Source organism: Brassica oleracea, chromosome C3 (assembly GCF_000695525.1).
Source record: "Brassica oleracea var. oleracea cultivar TO1000 chromosome C3, BOL, whole genome shotgun sequence".
Lineage (NCBI taxonomy): Eukaryota > Viridiplantae > Streptophyta > Magnoliopsida > Brassicales > Brassicaceae > Brassica > Brassica oleracea.
In genome coordinates this window covers 30869893-30883723 of record NC_027750.1, presented here as the reverse complement: position 1 = coordinate 30883723, position 13831 = coordinate 30869893, and positions in this window count along the sequence as shown.

Below are 13831 nucleotides of genomic sequence, written 5' to 3'. Positions count from 1 at the left end.
AGACTTAAAAAACGGTAAAAAGGCTAAACGTTGACCGCTCTACGATAAACCCTAGATGTCGCTGTTCTTCAACAGTAAGCTCTCCAGTCCTTCAACGTTGGTAGGCTTTGGTTGGAGAGTGCAACTTGTCCTCCAACAGTAAACCCCTCCAGTCCGTTGCGAATGTGGTTTTTCGCCAGTAACTTTTGTGCGGACTTCATATTCGACTGGTTCGCGATAGGCTCGTTTCCATCGTGGGTCACGCTGTTTTACACGTGTTAGCGAGTTGTCGTCTTGTTTAAGATGTTCATTGCCGCATTAATTGTCTGCGTAGTGATTGTGTTGCTTCGTTTACCGTGTTAGCCCTCTATAAAAGGTGATGGGCCGACTCATCGATTTAGTTCTTCTTCTTATTTTCTTGCTTTTTCTTTGCTGTTGACGTTTGCGGACGGTTTAGTTCTTGCCGAAATCGCAAGTGTGCTGAGAGCGATGTCGATCGTCTTGGAGAAGAAAAAGGTTACTTGATGATTCAGACGAGATAAAGGCAAGGATATTGCCGAGGACCCCGAAAGTGAGGCGAAGCTGCACCGACAGAATCGTCGCAAAACCCTAGCGCATCAGCATCGTGAAGAACATCTGAATGTTGGGATTGTGAAATCCCGTGTCCAACTCTATATTGTCCGATTAGTACGATATTGTCCACTTTGGGCCTTAACCAAGCCCGCATGGATTTACTTTTGGTTTCCTTCCCAAAAGGCCTCGTACTATTAGAGTTGGACATCTCTTTATATATTAGACACTCCTTGTCTAATTCTCCAATGTGGGACTTAGTTAGTTATCTCACATTCTCCCCCTCAAACTAAGGATCACATTCATCTCGTGTCCCACAACTGAATTCCAGGATCTTTTGACTTGATCTCTGCCACACACACCTCCCAATCCTAACTCGATGGGTCCCGTTCCTACTCGAAGGGTATTTTGGTCTTCTTGCAGATTTCTCGTCAACCTAGCTCTGATACCAATTGTTGGGATTGTGAAATCCCGTGTCCAACTCTATATTGTCCGATTAGTACGATATTGTCCACTTTGGGCCTTAACCAAGCCCGCATGGATTTACTTTTGGTTTCCTTCCCAAAAGGCCTCGTACTATTAGAGTTGGACATCTCTTTATATATTAGACACTTCTTGTCTAATTCTCCAATGTGGGACTTAGTTAGTTATCTCACACTGAAGTCTTCTGAAGATCCGGGCAGGAGGTACGTTGGTGCCGTATTAGCTTCAGGGGTAGCTGCCGCGGACGATGGTGCTCGCGTCGGCGGGGGTGGCGAAAGGGATGGTGTTTTGCCCGTCTCCGTGCCGAATTCTGGTTAAGAGGATCCGATTGAGGGCGGTTTGACGACTCTGAAGGCGAGTGGGACCCGTTCGACAGGGCAGCATGAAGGGCAAACTCCCAATAAGGGGGTTTCTGTCGCGAAGCCTCGTTCGGAGGGCCTGGGTCGCGCGGTGATATCTTATGAATTTGCATGATTTTAGCCATTCATTCTTGTACAGTTTGATCATATAGATTAGGATTTAGTCATTTTTAAGTTTCATTTTGCATACATGAGTCTTTATTAGGGGGTGGAGTGTGCAATGGAGTTCTTGGCGGTGTTTAGAGACATTTGTGGTGCAAAAGGGTGAAAGATGAACATGGATGGAGGTCTTAAAGATACCTTCTGTTGCAAATATTTTGGAAAGATATAGTAAATTGAGTTAGCTTTCCAATGGAAGTGGTTTCAAGTCATTTGGAGCTGTATTGGAGGAGTTATGGTCGATTTACTAGAGGCATATCAACCCCAGCGCGACCAGACCACAGCGGGTTCGACCACCCGCGCGCAGCTACCCTTCCTTCCCGCGGTCGACCCAGCGCGGGTTAGGCAGCCCGGGTTGGTCGACCCGCGTGCATGAACTGAACCTGGGTGGAGCGGCCCGGACGACCCAGTCAACCTACCCGCTCCAAACCCTTTTCTGGGCGATTTTGATGATTTTTTTTTGGGCTTTTCAGACTTGTTTATGAGCCCCTTAGGGTTTTTAAGGATCATATAAATACCTTGTAGCTCCCAAAGTTGGATCTTATATCATTTTCTCTCGAGACTTTATCTAAACTTGTAAAAACTTGAATCTTTTGATAATCTAAGGAAGTACTTCATCTTATATTTGTGTTTCTCTTGCACATTAACATGATTAGCCTTGATCCTTACATGGTGTAGATCCAAAAATCTACACTAAGTATTTGATAGTGTTTGAATGTAAAAACTAGGGAAGAAAAAGAATGTGGGCAACGATATCCTTAGAACACAACGATGTAGTCAGATATGAGTCGACAAAAATTGACTATATTCGGTGGTCGAATATCAAGGAGATATTGGGGAGGGAAGGATCGTGACTGGACTCGAGATCGAGCTGCCTACGTACCCGTCAAGGGATCAAGTCTAAACGTAGTTCGGTTATAATCATCTCGGGATCATGTCTTGATCAAGATGTCATGTTCATCAGTCTTGAGCAAGACGTTGGGTTGTCGATATCGAGCAAGACGTCGGGTTGTCATTATGAGCCAGACGTCGGGTTGTCGTTATGAGCCAGACGTCGGGTTGTCGTTATCGGCCAGACGTCGGGTTGTCGTTATGAGCCAGACGTCGGGTTGTCGTTATGAGCCAGACGTCGGGTTGTCGTTATGAGCCAGACGTCGGGTTGTCGTTATGAGCCAGACGTCGGGTTGTCGTTATGAGCCAGACGTCGGGTTGTCGTTATGAGCCAGACGTCGGGTTGTCGTTATGAGCCAGACGTCGGGTTGTCGTTATGAGCCAGACGTCGGGTTGTCGTTATGAGCCAGACGTCGGGTTGTCGTTATGAGCCAGACGTCGGGTTGTCGTTATCGAGCAAGACGTCGGGTTGTCGGTCTTGAGCAAGTCGTCGGGTTATCTCTTACCATCTCGGATGAGATGTCGTTTTGAGTTCGGGAAGTCGTTAAGGATTTGTGGCGGCGGAGCCGTAATCGATCTGGTAGTGAATAATGACGTGGTCTTCGATGGTTGATCTTTATGAACAAATAAGCACACAATCCTCTTTAAGTGCTATGAAGGTAATGAATAATTGTATTCCTGGTCGTAAGCCTTCATAAGCTCTAAAAGTCGGACCATTGTGAATGGCATCGTATATGAATACGAGCTCACGCCACTAACATGGTCAAGGGTCGCTTTTGCTGTGTAAATGATTATGGATTTCAACCGATACGAGGTTGTAGTTGCTTTATGAAGTAAGCGTAGAGAATGCATCTTGTCTTCTTCTGGCTCTTCTCTCAAGTGGTGATAAGTCTTGTCTTTTCTATACAATGGAATAATGGAATGTGGTTCTATTTCTTGTCCTTTCCCTCGAGAGGTGCCCTCCTCATTGAGAAGATAACTCTCTTGTCCTTTTATAGAACTCTTTATCTGTTGCTTAGTTGTTAAACATGCCTCCTTTTTTCCAGCTTTGACTTCTTCTTTAGCTCGCAAGTCTTTGACTTCTTCTTTAACTCGCAAGTTGCCGAGATAATAGGAGACTAATGACTAATTCTTTTGACTTGATCTTTTGGCGTTTAATGATCGCAGGAAACTTGGTGGCGGTTTAATGGTCCAACACATGGGTTTAAGGTTTCTCATGGAGATTAGTGAGTAGTGTGACCTTGTGATTCATGGGTTAGATAGATTAGGGTGATTAGGTGGATATTTAGGATGTTTATTGCTTGATTAACATTGTTCTATGCTTGCTACGTGTTCTTAATGCTAGATTAGACTTGATCACTCTCATCTAGACCTTAAGTTATTTTACGCCCGAAAGGTGTTTGTTAAAATGCTTGAATGAACTTAGTATTGTCTTTTACATACTTGGCCAACGACAGTTGATGTCCGAGATGTTTAAGTGGTTAGTAGACTTGTGATTCATGTATGCTTGATTGCGTTAGCCGACGACAGTTGATGTTTAATTCATGATTAGCATAGGGTTTTTGCCACGACAGTGGATTAATCTATATTGAATGAGATCTAGACCTATAGACTTGTTGATTGTTTTGTTTGAACATCCTAGATTGAACCTTGATCACCTTATATCAATTATAATTGCCCATGGATCCATCCTTAGCATTTGATTGAATTCTTGCACTTATTTCTTGATTGGATTTGAGATCACCTTGTTTATATTCCTATTAGCTTGTTACAAAATCATCCATATTCTTGTTTGCTTAGATTAAGGAAGCTTGTATATTCTTGGTGTTATAGATCATTAGTTCCTTGTGGATTCGATCCTAAAATGCTACAATGACATACCATTCGATTGTGGTATTGTTGGCACATTAGGTTAATTGGTGTGTTCTTAAACGCTTAATCACGCTGCCCCGAAGAAAGTTGCAGGCGAGGGGTGAAGCGTAAAAAGAAGTCTTCAGGAGGGGACTGGGGTTTGAAGGGGCCGGTCACGGGACCGCTGAAGCCGGTCATACCGTTCGAGATGCTAGAAGACGGGGCTTTTAGGGTGTTGCCTCCTTTGGGGGATGATCTTTTACGTCCGGCTGTCGTCGAGGACCAGAATTGGCCGAACGTTCAATCGTCGTGGTCGGTCATGACAGATTTGGCCTCAGTTTTGGCAGATGCCTGCGCTCCGGCGGGGCTTGTCTTTATCCCCCCGCGGGAGGATATGCGGCCTTAGTCGCCTCTCCAATGTTTTGCGTGCGTATATGAGTCGTGGTTCGGGGAGGAGGCCAAGATGTGGCTCCCCATTACAAAACTGGTGACCGCTTATCGTCGCCGGAGAGATTTGCCGATCTTACAGTTGATGGGAGGGACCGTTCGGCTGATGGTTGCTTTGCTGGTCAAGGCTGCCGAATTGGGTGTTGTCCTCGACTTGCAAACGTTTGAAGAGTTGTGCCAGTTGTCGGTGATATGTAGACGCGACGGCTTGCATGGAGTGTATCCATGGTGTGCTTAGAATTGCGTTATACGGTGCGTTGGTCTCGATGACCGAGAATTTGATGATTCTTGGGACCCCTTTTGCTGCCGCGTTGAGGCGAATGGTGCCGAGTAGCCTTTCGGAGGAGCCGTTGAAACCAGGGAGCGTCCGGGAATATAACTTAATGTTAGCAAGGTCCGCTTCCATTTGGATAAGGGTTCAGACTTCTGATTCTGAAATCCAGTGCCACTGATGAAGTTCACATCTTCCTCTACTTCGTTGTTGTCGTCTATATCTACAAGCTTCTACATCTTCTGCAAAGCTAACATGCTTCCTGAGAAGCTTGTGAACACTGTCCAGTTTTGCTTTCACATCGTCCATCTGCTCCTTCCCAATGGCAGATGTTGATCTTCTCCTCTTGAAGTCAGTGTTCTTGGTGCTATTGCTAGACGCCAAGTTCTCAGTAAGTCTCACATCCTCTTATGGATTCCTAGTGTTGAATTTTCTTTCACTAGCTTTGTCCATAGCCATCTGATATGCCAGCTCAATGTCTCTGAAGAATGTGCTGAGCATATGCACTTGGTTGTATCCATGGTGTGGACAATCTCGCTGGTAAGACTTAAATCTGATCCAGGAGCTTCTGAATGATTATGTAGGCTCCTGCGCGAATGTAGCAATCTTGCTCCTCAAGTCTTCTACGACTGGATCATCAAAGAAGTTTTGCAGGAATGCGTTCTTGATGGCGTCCCAGGATGTAAGAGATCCTGGTGGTAATTGCTTAAGCCACTGCGAAGCTTCCCTAGCAAGTGAGTACTTGAAGAGCTTGCAGAAAAGGTAGTTAGCAGGGACTCCATTAACTTTAATGGCATAAACCAGATCCTCAAACCGTTCCAGATGGTCTATAGTTGCTCATGGGATGACCCACAGTAGGGTGTCTGTCCCACGAGTGTACTGAGGCTTCAGCTCGAAATCATTCCTCTCAATAGCTGGAGGACGAATGGAAGATCTATTGGCATAGTATCCATCTGGACGGTTGTAATCAGTCAACGTTCTGATGCGAGCAGCTTCCTGTACAGCTTGAGCAGCAGTTGTAGCAGCCTCAGCTTCAGGATCATGGATTCAGCCCCCTGATCATCTATCTTTTGACCTGCTGCTTACGCAGATGACTTTCAAGGTCATACATGTCTCCATTCTCATATTGGGTTAGAATAAAAGTCGCAACCATGTCTTGCGGTTGAGTATCGATCGATGTTCTAGATGAAGTGTCGATTGATGTCAGGTGCAGAGTGTCGGTCGACGGTTGAAGGTTCTCGGTCGACGTCAACGAACAAGCATTGATGTCGATCGATGCAGTGCGTTTCTCTTTGCGGATCGAGCGTTCTAAGCGAGCAGGGTCTGAGAATAGCAGTTTTTTTCCTTGTTGCTTCTGGTACTGCTAGGCATGCACCTAAAAGATAAGAAAAAGATTTAATTAGTAACACATCAAAATAACCTAGACTCAAACGAGCTAGATAAGATCTAATGGTGATCAAAGCTTCCCGACAACGGCGCCAAATTTGATATCACCCTAATTACCCTAAGGAGTGACTTTTACTCTCTCAAATAAGAGGTTCAATTGTAGTATTTAGGGATTGTATCCACAAAGAGCTAGGGCACACACTATATCCTAATCAGCAGTGATTAAGGTAGGTTGAACAGTTATGATTAAAGCAAACAGGGGTGAACAAGGTAGTTGTTCGAGTAACTGGAGTTTGGTTTGAATGCAATAATAAGAAAAATGCTAGACCTAGGGCTTCCATTCAGGAAATCAGGATTATAGCTATATAGATTACTAAGCTGCTAGATATATTAGAACTTCACTGGGAGTACATATCTAACAACCTTCGTTGTATAGATACTCTAATATCTAGATCTTGGATCTCAACGATTGTTTATTGATCACAAAAAAGTGTCGATCGATTATTGGCTAGGGTTTCTAAAGCAACTTTGGTTTGTTTCTAGCAATCCTAGCTCAGATAGGTTTGGTTCAGAGAATAAGTCAAGCAGTAGCTTGAACCTAATGATTCTAAGATCAAGTTCTAGGTAGCTAATCTAGAACAAGCAGTAAGAACAACCTATTCAATGAATATCACAACTTAGAAATTCTATATTTTGGGCTAATCTTTCATATCCTATTTGAACCATAAATCTAACAAGTAGATTACTTAGACATAACTAAGCAAATCATAACAATCAATATTGAAAACTGCATAGATAGATAGATAGATAGATAAATAATGGAGTTCCAATAACAATCCCTGAAGGAGTTTGTATCTTCTCTCCAAAACTACTAAAAACCTTAGAACTATTGCTGTGTAAAGAGAAAAGTAATGAAAGTGTTTCGAAAGCGTGTGTTGCCTAGAACAATGGCAGAGCACAATATTTGGTTAAAACTCGTCAGGGTCAATCTCGTAATAAGGTGATGTCTGGGGCTTCAAGTCGACTGGACCAAATCAGGTCTTTTTGCGCGCTTCGCTGTCGACCGACAACGTACACAGAGTGTGTGTCGATTGATTATTGTCTCTAAATGTCGACCTCTGGTCTGGTTCGATGGTCAGTTCGGGTACAATCTTCAAAGTGTTCCAAAATGCACCAAAATCATCACTTTCCTGCAAATCACTCCTAAACCTGTAAATGCGCTAAATAGACTCCAAAACAATATAATTATATCATAGAACACTTATAAATTATGGGTAAAAGTGGGTAAAATCCATGGTATATCACATCTCAGTAGGGATAAGAATTGTCTTAAAGCTCCATTTTAATTGTTATCCACATTGATATAATTATAATATTTTTTGGATACATTATGCAATTATCCTTTATTTTTGCATTTTTTTACAGACAGATTTTCATGTTTTTTTCTTAAAATAATTTAATCTAAGTATGGGTGTTCGGTTGTCTAATCGGTTTCAGTTTGGGGTCAATTTTTATTTAAGTTTTCTGGGAAGTCAAAAGTTTGGTTCGGTTCGGATAAAGTAGTAATTAACACATTCACTACAAGAAACATATTAATTATAAGGATCATAATCCTAGTTAATTAGTTGTAATATGAGAGTTAACAAATTGATAAGTAAGAGCGTTTTGTTGTAAATCGCCTATCGTAATGGAAAATTTATCGTAACTTTCTCGTAACATTTACGACGAAACAAATTCGTCACAAAAGCGTAGGAGAGAATTTCATCGTAATTTCGTAGTTACGCTTCATTGTAAAGGATTCATATAGTTTCCTTACAAAGTCGTCTTTAAGTGCTTGTACATTTTACGAGGAATTTACAAGTATTTCTTTGTAAATTTTTTATAAAACTTACGAGGATTTTACAAGTACTTCCTTGTAATGTTTAAAAGGAATTTACATATCATTGACGTATTATTATAATATTACGACATATTTAAAAATATTTAAATTATAAACATGATATGAAAAATATTAAAATATTGTTCTAAAAATATAAATGTCATTAAATAATATTTTAATTTCATAATTCAAAAACAGAAAAAACTAAGGGAGGACACCATCAAAGTAGTTTGTTGGGGCATTCTTTCTCGGAGACACTTGTACTTCATATGTGGGTTCCGTCTTGAAGAGTAGAACGAAGTCGCCCTTGCGACTTCGTTGACAGATCCTACTCCTACAATCAGTCTCTTCTTTTTAGGAGTAACCTTGAAAAAGAAAAATATTAATTTAATTAATTATATAAAAGTTCTTAGATGATAAAATATATTTTAAATTTTTTAAAAAAATCTAATGTTGTTTAAATACCGCAACCTTATATTTGAATATAGTTTTGTTACATAAACTAACCACCTAAACTAATTACCTAAGCTAACCGCCTAAAACCTAAACTAGCAATACCTTGAGCGGAGGAGGGGAGGAGTGGTTTAAGAGGAATGAATGAGGCTTTCCACATTCATGTTTCGAGTTTATATAAGGAAACAACATTCCTCATAAAGTCGTTGTAATTTTACGAGGAATACCAGCCTCGCGTTTTTAGTGTTACGAGGAATCTACCAGGCCCGTGTTTTTAGAGTTACAACAAATTTACAAGGAATACATTACAACGAATTGACAATAACACATGTATTACGAGGAATCTACCAGGTCCGCGTTTTTAAAGTTACAACGAATTTATAAGGAAGCATTATAACGAATTTACAAATAAAGCTTTGCAACGAATTTACAAGGAAAGCATTACAACAAATTTACAAGGACATGTGTATTACGAAAAGAACTATATATAAAACTTTGAGCTTGAGAGCCTACCTTTCCACGACCTTGAATCAACTTGACATTAGCGTTGTTCAGTAATATAATATCTAACCGAACATCATTGTAATTTTCAACCGAAATGAAAATGATTAACTCCATGACTCGAAGTAAATCATTTCTTAGATCACTTAAATTCGACCTCAACACATGAAAGCAATTACTAACACAATTAAAAAATCTGACAACAGATATTAGTCCGAGATATTAGTCCCAATAATAGCAGCACTATTGGCGTATACCGAGATAGTCTCACAGCCACTAGCTTCACTGCTCTGATCCTCAGCCAAAAACAGACTGATATATCTAACTGAAAATCAGGTTTCAGCATCGAACATGACTCGGTTTAGCAGATTCTAGTTTCCAGAAGTGTAGAGCTCATAGCACTGGTTGGAATTTTAAAATACTTATTTGGCGTTGGGATGAAGAGACTATGGGATGAAGAGACTATGCCACAAACCTTTATTAGGTTGACTAGTCATCTGGTTGACCACTCTATCGTCAATAACTTGGTGTATGTTATCCTCAAGGATCAGAAAACAAAGTGTCTCATCTTTCCAAGAGCAAGGGTACTCCACACATGGCTCTGTAAAACCAGTGATACTTGGTTATACAATCTGAACTTCAGCGTCACACACTTTAGTCGTTTGTAACCATTTATATCCTGATTTTACCGAGTACACGCCCGACTTCGTATAGTTCCATGCATATGTATCCATATATCACATATTGTTTGGTCGCAGTTTGGAAGTATTGCTTTCATCCATTAAAAAGAATTAGAAAATCAAAGTGTGTTCTTCATCTAGTATTTCAATAAATTAAAAAAAAAGAGAGAAAGTTAAATTAGATTCTTCAATAATTTTTTCAACATTACGGATACTATGTTAAATTAGTTTATTCTACATTTATTTTTATAAAATTTGATCCATTTATTTCACTTAATCTGCATTGTATATTTGATTTGTATTTTTATGTATGCATCATCATTAGAAACTTTAGGTAATTGCTTTCAATAGTTGGCAAATTATTGGTCTAGCTATTGTGCATTTTTTTCTACCATCCTCATTGCTCAGAGGGAATTCATATCATCAACAAGTAGTGTTTTTTCTTACATCTTGGCTGCGATACTCCAACAAAGCTAAAATAAACTAAATGGTCAATGTAGACGTCTATGAAATTTTGGGAGCTAACGGTCTCAAACTCAAACCATGAAGTTATCTTGATAAGACAACTAATATGGGTATGTATAGTGATAATTAACAACTCTTCACATAATCCAAGAAGCCAATTACCTCTAACAAGCTAGTCATCAAGTCCACGTCATTGTCCCTTAAAGCAAACTCCAGCATAATGTGGCACGCTTTCATGTTCTTGTCTTCGAAAAGACTCGCAACAAGAGCTATAAGATGAAGACTCATCTGAACTAATTTCTTGATGATGGCAGCAGCTTGAGCAGAAGGTTTTTTTTCATCTTTTTCTTGTAACTGGCGGCACGATCTGACCCATCTTTCGCAGCCTTCATGTCTACCTTGTCAGATATAGGATCATCTTTATGTGGAGATATTGTTCAGTTTTGAATAGATATATATATTTTCTGACATATGCGCAACATACTGATAAGTCTGCACTGGTTAATTAGCGGAAGGACGAGTATGTTACTACTCCTGTGTTGTTGGGATAATTAAGTCATTACGTTGTTTAATTTAAGTAATATAAGCAGAATATTATTGTATATATAAGAAAGTGACTGAGTACGAAACAAATAGTTTTCTAGGCGGTTTATACATCATTTCATATGTCATAGAGAGAGGCAAAATATTTAATTTATAAAACGTTTCTCCATCTGGTTATTCTTTTCTCCATATACATATGGGTTTGACTGATTGACTCTTTCGGAATACAAGTGTGTGGACCGTGGAGTAAAAAAACCATAATTGCAATTCTTTCTAATTTATCTACATCTAAAAAATGAAAAAATAATTTCATTTCTCTGAAGAAAGTAATTTTTGTTTTATAGCAATACTTTCATTCTTTCCAATTCGAAAGACTTGCTGAGTAATACATAAGTTTTTCAATATAACTACATATATTCTTTGTTTGACAAAAAAAACTACATATATTCTTTTTCTTGTTTTTTTCTTCAATTACTCTACATTACTCCAATATCCTACACTATCTTCTCGGACTGCAAGATATTGTTTTTGCTTACTATTATTAGCATTAATTTACAGTTCAAATGTAAAATCTCAATAATATGTTGATATTAATATATCATATATGCTAGGGGGAAATCAACTGAGGGACGTTCGTCTACTAGCAGAAACAAAAATTGTAAGTAAAAACCATAACACGTATAAACTTAATGAAGAACACATGTCTAGTGTTTTTTATAGTACAGTGTTCATGTCATGGTTAATGAATTTATAGGGACCTAAATACTCATTTATAACTTAAATAACTCGACTGAATGATGTCTAAAGGAATACAATTATACAAGCAACGCATAATCACGAATGTGCTTTATACGTCAAATTACGAAGGTTTAAAATTAGACAAAATTAAGAGGAGTATTAGAAACATATTTGCAATCCCAAAACTAAGACGCAGCTTTGCGCGTGGGAACATCGATGTAGATTTTTTTTTTTTTTGATGAAATGTTAAATTTATTGATCATCTTAGAAAGTTTACGTACAAGCTACAAGAATAAATCTTTTAAAAAATCCTCCTATGTATGAAGTATACGCGATCCAAACCAACGCTGCATAGGCAATAGAGCTTTGGCTTCTCAAAGTACCTTGTAAACATGATGCGGTTCCGTACGGTTTTATCAATAATTCGAACTAACCGCCCAACAGCCCATACTTGTGGCTGTGTCTACGTTCATTACGCTCACTCCAAATGTAGTACACTAAGACCTGGAGCGCTAAACGCAGGAGTATAGATGAGAGCAAGTCATGAGACCTGTTCCTGAGTTGATCAAACGTAGTATCCCAGTCCGGGCTAGCGTCTGATAGCAACAAATTTCCCGTGACTTCTAACCAGAGGGTGAAAGTGTATGGACAAGCGAAGAAAAGGTGATTCCTGGTTTCTTCAGGTTCACCACGCAGTAAGCAACTTTGAGACTGACCCCATACTCTCATACGGACCCCCGTAGAGAGCCTATCCTTCAATGCAAGCCAAGTGATAAACTGAACCGGGGAACACCCTGCTGAAACCACACCACTCTCCACCAATCAGTAACTTCTCTTTGCGTTGTGATAATCTCCCAAGTAGTCTTAGAAGAGAAACTATTTCGATAGTCCTGCGATCCGTCTCTCCATAAAACATAGTCAGTCACATGTTGCTCTAGTATCACTGGAAACTGCTTGAGCTCCTCCACAAGCTCTCGAATATTTCGGTCCCTGCAACGCCGCATACGCCACTCTCCACCTTGAATCACATCCTTGATTCTGGCGTTACGAGGAATTCCAAGTTTCATGATGCCCCCTTCGCCAATGATCTCGATCAATCTACCAAAGGATGCCAGAGGTCTGACCAAAAACGAACTGAATTCCCATCATGTATCTCCATACGCAGAAACGAACGAGCAAGAGGCCTCAACTGTGTTGGGGTCAAAAACGGTTACGACGAAGTTAACGTCCAAATCTCCGCAAAATACAAGTATGTCTTTCCGCAACAAATCATGCTTGGTCAAGAAAACGTCGCAACGTATGTTCCCGAGATAAAGCTTCGTTTGAATTCTATTTAGATCAAACATAAGCCATCGGAAACATACCCAGACCAGCTACGGATAGGTCCGAGTATGACGATCAGAACATGGACGAACCAAGCTCAGTCATTACGCAACTACCGCACATGCGCGCTGTCCGGTCGCTACATAGCGACCGAGCTCGAGCTAAGCTCGTTCGCTACGTAGCGACCGAGCGTCCGTCCCGCTCGGTCGCTACGTAGCGACCGAGCGTTCGTCCCGCTCGGTCACTACTCGAGCCAAGCTCGGTCGCTACGTAGAGACCGAGCGTCCGTTCCACTCGATCGCTACGTAGCGACCGAACTCGAGCCAAGCTCGGTCGCTACGTAGCGACCGAGCGTCCGTTCGGCTCGGTCGCTAGGTAGCGACCTAGCTTGCGACCGAGCGTTCGTCCCGCTCGGTCGCTACGTAGCGACCGAGCTCGAGCGTCCGTTCCGCTCGGTCGCTACATAGCGACCGAGCTCTTCCGAAACGCTGATACGACATTAGTCCATGCATTCTCGTCTACCATTCGATGCTATCTCCCGAAGACCGTAGCGAACCCATTTCATGCTTCCCGCCATTTTAAGTCATCGATCAAACTTTACGGTAAAAACCGCGAAAAGTTCATTCTTTATCGAAAAAAGCCATAATAAACGCTTCGAGTTAGAAGACGGCCCAAAGGGACCTAAGACATGACTCGAGGCCCAACTTACGATTTCTTAACCAACAGCCCGTAAGCCGCATGATGGTTTGCGATTGGTTCGCAAGGAAAGATAAATGTCAAGTTTCCGCGGATATATACGAAATTTTGAAGATAATTACGAAGATCGGAAAAAATGGAATATCTCCATTTTTAT